This window comes from Diceros bicornis, chromosome 6, assembly GCF_020826845.1.
Source record: "Diceros bicornis minor isolate mBicDic1 chromosome 6, mDicBic1.mat.cur, whole genome shotgun sequence".
Taxonomy (NCBI): Eukaryota; Metazoa; Chordata; class Mammalia; order Perissodactyla; family Rhinocerotidae; genus Diceros; species Diceros bicornis.
In genome coordinates this window covers 14,363,345-14,372,047 of record NC_080745.1, presented here as the reverse complement: position 1 = coordinate 14,372,047, position 8,703 = coordinate 14,363,345, and the positions used below count along the sequence as shown (strand labels likewise).

General features: G+C 45.0%; 2 pseudogenes; both read right to left on the bottom strand.

The window, feature by feature from the left end:
- Positions 1 to 6,545: 6,545 nt before the first annotated feature.
- Positions 6,546 to 6,664, bottom strand: LOC131407735 (5S ribosomal RNA; annotated as a pseudogene).
- Positions 6,665 to 8,496: 1,832 nt separating this feature from the next.
- Positions 8,497 to 8,615, bottom strand: LOC131407734 (5S ribosomal RNA; annotated as a pseudogene).
- Between the last annotated feature and the right edge of the window lie 88 nt (positions 8,616 to 8,703).

Genomic DNA, 8,703 nt, shown 5'->3' with positions numbered 1-8,703 from the left:
CCCATGGTGGACAGGTTTCAGCAGAGCTTCCAGACTAAGACAGACGAGGAAGAAGGACCTGGCCACCCACTTTTGAAAAACTGACCATGAAAATCTTATGAATAGGAGTGGAGAAGTGTCTGTCTGATATAGTGCCAGAAGGTGAGAGGATGGTGCAAAGAAGACCAGGCAGGGTCCCACTCTGCTGTGCATGGGGTTGCTAGGAGTTGGAATCGACTGTTGGCACTAACAACAAATGAAGCATTGTGGTTTTAACATTTTATATCTTTCTAATTAAAAACCACTTTGGAATAGAATTTCGATGTTAACATGATACATTGAAGGTGAACCCCCCACCATTCTTCAAATAATTATTAATTTAGAGGAAGATACTTTGTGCAATATATATGAAATGAAAAAATAAACAGCATATTAAGGCAAAAATACTTTACAATGCTCACAGATAAATGTTCTTGGAGAATGCATCCATTCATCTTTACATATATTCCTATTGTGGTAGGCAGAATAGTGGCCCCCTAAAGATGTGCATGTCTGTTTTGTTATGTTTTGAGAGGTTCAGTGGATTCGATCGGAAACGTAAAAAAGAAACTTTCTAATCCAAATGAATGGACTGAATGTATATTTTATTATGTAGAGGAGTAAAGGCTAGAGTAAAGGCTGTAGTCTGCAAACAGATCTGAATAGGTCAAATAACAAGAGGGAAATGACACAAATCAATCGGAAAGGAAGCACCAGATCGACTGAAGGGAAATAACACAAATCGACCAGAAAGAGAAACACCAGGTTGACCGAGAGAGAAACATCAGATCGGTTACTCACAACAGCCACGCCTCTGCTCTGGGGAGAGTCCCTTCAATCGACACGGCTAGGTAGGAGTCCGATCGTCAGAGGTCCTGGGCAAGGCGTCCCCCCCCCACAGGTGAGACTCTCACCAGGCCTCAGTTTCCAGCAGTTTATATAGCATCAGTAATCTCCAGAGTAAGCATTTGCAGAGTTTGCAGAGTAAGCATTTGGTGTTCCCATGCACAAATGGTTATCAGTTGCATACGTTCATTGAGCCTCCTGGCTATTGTCCCAGCCCAGCACTTGTGTATGTGCATTGTGCCCCCTGGCTATCGTCCCAGCCCAGCACAGTTGGCCAGTCCATCCTGAGCTACGACACCTAAAGAGCCTTGTAATGTTACAACTTGCAACTATCTCTGTGGGAGAAGGGCCAGTTCCCACCACACAGAAAGCAGTTTTATATTTCTTTGTGTGCTGGTGGCTGTAGGTCCATGGAACTGCCAAACATGGCTGTACTCATGTCAAGACAATGTCCTCATCCCCTCTCCCATGTGGAGATGTGTTACCTTACCTGGCAAAAGAGGCTTTGCAGATGTGGTTAAGTTGAGGATCTTGAGATGGGGAGGCTATCCTGGGTTATGTATCCTGGGTAGGCCCAAAATAATCATAAGGTCCTTATAAGGGAAAGAGGGAAGCAGGAGAGTCAGAGGAGATGTGACAACATAGACAGAAGTCAGAGAGATGCAGGACCACAAGCCAAGGATGGCCTCTAGAAACTAGAAAAGGCAAAGAAATGGATTCTCCCATAAAGTTTCCTGAAGGAACGAGGCCCTGCTGAGACCTTGGTCAACAAAGTGACAACTTGATTAGCCAAGTGAGACTCATTTTGGACTTCTGACCTCCAGAGACGTAACATAACAAATTTGTGTTTTTTGAAGCCACTATGTTTGTGGTTATTTGTCACAGCAGTGACAGAAAATTAAAACACCTATAAAAAGTTAATTTTGAATTATGTGGAGTATGAATTTATTTGTTTTTCTTGATTTTTTAATTTCTTTTCCTTAGGAAGTAGGTACTTTTTTGTTGAGATATAATTGACATATAACATTGTGTAAGTTTAAGGTGTACAACGTATTGATTTGATACATTTGTATATTGCAGTATGATTACCACCATAGCATTAGCTAACACCTGTCTCACATCATGTAATTATCATTTCTTTCTTGTCGTGGGAAGAATTAAGATCTAGTCTCTTAGCAACTTTGAAGTTTATGATACCATATTGTTGTTGTAGTCACTATGCTGTAAATTAGATCTTCAGGACTTATATATCTACTAGTTGCAAGTTTGTGCCCTTAAACAACATCTCTTCTTCCCCTCAGCCCCTAGCCCCTGGTAACCACCATTCCACAGTCTGTTTTTACAAGGTTGGCTTTTTTAGATTCCACATATAAGTGAAATCATAGAGTATTTGTCTTTCTCTGTCTGACTTATTTCATTTAGCATAGTGTCCTCAGGGTCCATCTATGTTGTGGCAAATGGCTAGATTTCCTTCTTTCTCATGGCTGAGTAGTGTTCCATTGTGTATATATACCACTTTTTCTTTATCCATTCATTAGTCAAAGGACACTTAGGTGTCCATGTCTTGGCTAAGGTAAATAATGCTGCAAAGAACATGGAGGTGCAAGTATCATTCCAAGACGTTGATTTAGTTTTCTTTGGGTAATTGCTGGATCATATGGTAGTTCTACTTTTAATTTTTTGAAGAACCTCCATACTGTTCTCCATAGTGTTGCACCAGTTCACATTCCCAACAATATTCCACAAGGGTCCTTTTCTCCACATCCTTATCAACACTTGTTGTCTCTTATGTTTTTGATAATAGCCATTTTAACAGGCCTGAGGTAATATCTCATTGTGGTTTTAATTTGCATTTCCCTGATGATTAGTCATGTTGAGCACCTTTTCATGTACCTGATGGCCATCTGTATGTCTTCCTTAGGAAAATGTCTCTTCAGATCCTTGCCCATTTTTAATCGGATTGTTTGTTATTTTCTTATTGAGTTGTATGAGGTCTTTATATATTTTGGATATTAACCCCTTATCTGATATATGGTGTACAAATATTTAGTCCCATTCTGTTATGTTGCCTTTTCATTTCATTGATAGTTTCCTTTGCTCTGCAGAAACTTTTTAGTTTGATGTGGTCCCACTTGTTTATTTTTGCTTTGTTGCCCTTGCTTTTGGTGTCAAATCCAAAAAGACATTGCCATGACTGAGGTCAAGGAGATTACCCCCTATGTTTTCTTCTGGGAGTTTTATTGTTTCAGGTCTTACATTCAAGTCTTTAACCCATTTTGGATTGATTTTTGTGTATTGTTAGGATAGTGCTCCACTTTCATTCTTTTGCATGTGGCTGTTCAGTTTTCCTAACATCATCTGTTGAAGGATTTAAAATCCTTTCCCCACTGTATATTCATGGCTCCTTTGTCGTAAGCTAATTGTCCATATATGCATAAGTTTACTTCTAGGTTCTCTATTCTGTTCTATTGGTCTATATGGCCATTTTTATGCCGATACCATACTATTTTGAATACTATAGCTTTGTAATATAGTTTGAAATCACGAGACATGATGCTTCCAGCTTTGTTCTTCCCTCTCAAGATTGCTTTGGCTATTTGGAATCTTTTGTGGTTCCATATAAATCTTAGAATTGTTTGCTCTGTATCTGTGAAAAATGGCTTTGGAATTTTGATAGAGATTGTACTGAATCTATAGATGAGCTTTGGGTAGTATGGACATTTTAACAATATTAATTCTTCCAACTTATGGTCATGGAATATCTTTCCATTTATTTGTGTCTTCTTCAATTTCTTTCATCAATGTCTTATAGTTTTCATGGTACAAATCTATCACCTTCTTGGTTAAATTTATTCCTAAGTATTTTATTCTTTTTGATGCAGTTGTAAATGAGATTGCTTTCTTAATTTCTCTTTTCAATAGTTTGTAATAAGGGTATAGAAATGCAACTGATTTTGTATATTGATTGTTTGTTCTGCAACTTTACTGAATCTGTTTATTTTTCTCACAGGTTTTTTGGTGGAGTCTTTAGAATTTTCTATATATCATGTCATCTGAAAATAGAGACAGCTTCACTTCTTCCTTTCTTATTTGCATGCCTTTTTATTACTTTTTCTTGCCTAATTGCTCTGGCTAGGACTTCCAGTATCATGTTGAACAAAACTGGTGAGAGTGGGTATTCTTGTCTTGTTCTGATCCTAGAGAAAAGCTTTCACTTTTTCACTACTGAGTATGCTGTGAGTTGTAGGCTTGTCATATATGACCTTTATTAAGCTGAGATACAATCCCTGTATACACACTTTGTTGAGAGGTTTTATCCTGAATGGATATTGAATTTTGTCACATGATTTTTCTGCATCTATTGAGATGATCATATGATATTAATCTTTAATTTTGTTAATGTAATGTTTCACATTGGTTGATTTATGGATGTGGAACCATCTTTGCATCCCAGGGATAAATCCCACTTGATCACCGTGTATGATTATTTTAATGTATTGTTGAATTCCCTTTGCTAATATTTGGCTGAGAATTTTTGCATCTGTGTTCATCAGGGATGTTGGTCTGTAATTTCCTTTTCTTGTATTGTCCTTGCCTGGTTTTGATATCAGAGTAATGCTGGCCTTGTGAAATGAGTTTGGAAGTGTTTCCTCCTCCTCTATTTTTGGAAGATTTTGAGAAGGATTGAAAATAATTCTTCTTTAAATGTTTGGTAGTATCGACCAGTGAATCCATCCAGTCCTGGACTTTTGTTTGTTGGGAGGTTTTTGATTATTGATTCAGTCTCTTTGCTAGTAATCAGTCTGTTCAGATTTTTTATTTCTTCATGATTAAGTATGTATGTTGTCTGTTTCTTGGAATTGATCCATTTCTTCCAGGTTTCCCAATTTGTTGGCATACGAGTGTTCAGAGTAGTCTCTTATGACTCTTTGTATTTCTGTGGTATCAGTTGTAACTTCTCTTTCATTTCTGATTTTATTTATTTGAGCTTCCTCTCTTTTATCTTGGTGAGTCTAGCTAAAGGTTTGTCTATTGTGTTTATCTTTTTAAAAAACCAGCTCTTCAATTCTTAGATCCTCTCTATGATCTTTTTAGTCTCTATTTCACTTATTTCTGCTCTAATCTTTACTGTTTCCTTCCTTTACTGACTTTGGGCTTAGTCTGTTCCTGTTTCTTGTTCCTTGAAGTGTAAAATTATGTTGTTTATTTGAAATCTTTCTTGTTTTTTTTGTGTGTGTGTGAGGACGATCAGCCCTGAGCTAACATCTGCCAATCCTCCTCTTTTTGCTGAGGAAGAGTGGCCCTGGGCTAACATCCATGCCCATCTTCCTCCACTTTATATGTGACGCCGCCACAGCATGGCTTGACAAGTGGTGCATTGGTGCGCACCTGGGATCCAAACCCGCGAACCCCACGCTGCCGCAGCGGAGCACATGCACTTAACCTCTTGCGCCACCAGGCTGGCCCCAAAATCTTTCTTGTTTTTTAACGTAGGCATTTAGCACCATGAACTTCCCACTTAGAACTGCTTTTGCTGTATCCCATAAGTTTTAGTATATTGTATTTCCATTTTAATTTGTTTTGAGATATTTTTTGATATCTCTTTTGATTTCTTGACTCAGTTGTACAGTAGCAGGTTGTTTAATCTCCACATATTTGTGAATTTTCCAGTTTATTTTGTGTAATTGATTTCTATTTTCATACTACTGTGGTCAGAAAAGATGCTTGATATGCTTTCAGTCGTTTTAAATTTAAGACCTGTTTTGTGGCCTAACATGTGATCTATCCTGGAGAATGTTCCATGTGCACTTCAGAGGAATGTGTATTCTCCTGCTTTGGATGTAATGTCCTTTAAATGTCTGTTAAATGTATCTGGTCTAATGTGTCATTCAAGTCCTATGTTTCTTTATGATTTTTTGTCTGGATGATCTATCCATTGGTGAAAGTGGAGTATTGAAGTTCCCTACTATTATTGTATTGCTGTCTATTTCTTCAGTAAGGTCTGTTAATATTTGCTTTATATAGTTAGATGCTCCAATGTGGAGTGCATAAATATTTACAAATGTTATATCCTGTTGGGTTAACCCCTTTATCATTATATAATGACCTAGATTGTCTCTTATTATAATATTTTTAAATAATAATAATCTTATTGTCATCTTTTAAAGAATGCAAATATACCTCTTTCAGAGGAACACAGGGAGATGAGTGTTTCTGTCTGTGGGCTCTGCACTGAGACCTGGAGGGATAAGTTAAGAATTGGGTTTTTCTGTCATTTGTTTTCTATGTCCTGTTGAAGTCATGAACATAAGCCCCACGGGCCACCAGAGCCAGAATATTAAGGGATGTGTCTTTTGGGTGATAGCTGTAAAAACTGGGGAACAGTATGGGCAAAAACACCTCTCACGAGAATACCTTCACCTGGAGTGAGGAAGAGGGAAAGAGTCAAAATGGTGCATCTCAGCCTCCCATGTCTGTGGAAAGTATTACAAAGGCCCGGTGGGGGTGATGAGGCGGTTGGTTGAGAAGAGAGGAGGGGCAGGCGGTGTGTGGAGGGAGACACGCTGGGTGAGGAGACGAAAGGAGAGAGGTCGGGTGAGGAGAGAGGAGGGGCAGCCGGCGTGTCGAGGGAGGCGCGCTGGGGGCGGTGGCAAAAGGAGAGGGAGACGGCGGGAGGCAAAAGCCTTCAGCACCCGGCATTCCCAGGCGGCCTCCCATCCAACTACTAACGAGGCCCGACCCTGCTTAGCTTCCGAGATCAGACAAGATCGTGCGCGTTTAGGGTGGTACGGCCATAGACGCCACCTGGGCTGCCGCCTGGTGCCCCTAAGAAGCCGGGCTCCGCCGCCCCGCCCTCTGGGACGCCGGCCCCCAGACCCCTGTGACGCGCACAAGCCGCCTGCGCCCCCTGCGCGCCCCGCCCGCCCCGCTCGCTGCCGCCGGCCCGCTGCGCTCCTCTTGCCGCCGCCGCTGCCGGCCGGCCGAACCCTGCGGTGCGCGGCCCTGCCGCCCGCCCAGGGCCTGAGAGGCCTCTGGCACCCCGCGGGCGGGGGGCGGGGCGCAGTCTAGGCGCTCTCCCGCCCCATCCCCGGACTCTCCAGGCTCGTTCCTTGCTCGGCTCCCGAGGTCGCAGGAGATCCGGCTGCTCGGGGCCGTGTGGCGGGAGGCGTCGGGGCGTCAGGGCCCCAAGTCCGCGCTCCTCTGAGCCCGCTCGGGCCCGAGGAGCCTCCCAACCCGGGCCCTGGCCGCCGCTGCTCCGGGCCGGCCCCCAGTGGCCCAAAACTACCCGGAGCCACCCTCGCGACCAGAGGGCATCGGCGGAACCCCGCGGCCCTCCCTCGGTTCGAGTGGGGGCGGGGCACGGTTAACCCCACGCCACCCGCCGAGACTGAGACCCCGCCCACACCCATCCCCCGTGGTGACGCAGGAGAGCTCCTGAGCGAGGGAGCGGAGAGACAGAGCGACTGAGAGGATCCAAGCCACACACCTAGACAGACACCCACCGGGACAGACACACAGACACTGGTGCTGACACAGAGAGGCTCTGCGGAAGAGGCAGCTTGCCCACGGCAGGGTGGTCGTGCTTGAGCTGGGCCTCAGGCAAGGAGGCAGTGGCCCTGGGGCAGGCAATCACTCCTGGGGCCCTAGGACGCGCAGCCTCGGTCTCAGGAGTCCGGTGCCGCTCGGGCAATGTTGTCTCAGGGGACTCTTCCACTACCTCTGACAGACAGGGCCAGGACCAGGGAGAAGAGAGCGAGGCACCTGAGTGAGGGGACACGGAACATCTCAGCCATCCAGGTTCACAGTATTTTCGTTCGATGTTTTAAAAACCAAAAAGACTGCAAGATATCCACGAGGAACCAAACGTCAACATTTTAAATAAAGGCAGGGCCACAAAACAACAATAACAAAAAAATTGGATGCCAGGCACGTGGGGCGAGAAAGTTATCAAACTGGGGAAGGGGACTTTAAGAAAAACAAAGATAAATAAAAAAATGACAAGTTGAAACACAGGTGCGGAAACGAAGGTTTATTTTGAGTGAGAAAATCAATGAGAACAAAGTACTAACTTTATGGAGACCCACCACAAACATCAGAAAATCCAGAAGCCGTCACGTGTTGGATGAACTGCCTGAAATGCTCCTCTAACCCATTTTCCCCTGTAGTTTTGCAGACGGTCTTCTGAAAACCTTCACTAGGTTTCTGTGGTGTCTCAGCTCTAGAAGTATTTGCTGCTTGTAGCTTTCTGATCCGTTGGGGGTCCCCCAGCGGGGGAATGCAATCCATTCTCTCTGATACGATGACTCGACCAACTGGTTGGGGCCGCCGAGTGAACTGCTAGGGTCTGTTGGGCCCCTAGCGGGTGGGAGGAGGCCGAGGACACAGGGAGCCCACGAGCGCGGAGTCGGGGTCACGCCGGGCCCCAGTGGGCCCTGGGTCCGGGTGGGTCCTCCAGGTTGAAGGGCTGGGCTGCGACTGTCTGCCCGCGCCTGGGCCGATGTCGCGCACACGGGCAGCAGCTGGGCAGCGGTGGGGGTGGGGGCGGGCGCGGAGGCCGGAGGGGCGGCCGGTGTGTAGAGGGAGCCGTGCTGGGGACGGTGGCGAAAGGAGAGGGAGACGGCGGGAGGCAAGAGCCTACAGCACCCGGCATTCCCAGGCGGTCTCCCATCCTTGTACTAAGGAGGCCCGACCCTGCTTAGCTTCCGAGATCAGAGGAGATCCGGCGCCTTCAGGGTGGTATCGCCGGAGGCGCTGGGACTGCCACTGGGCGCCCCTAAGAAGCCGCGCTGCGTCGCCAAGCCCCTGTGACGCGCGTCGCCAAGCCCCTGTGACGCGCGC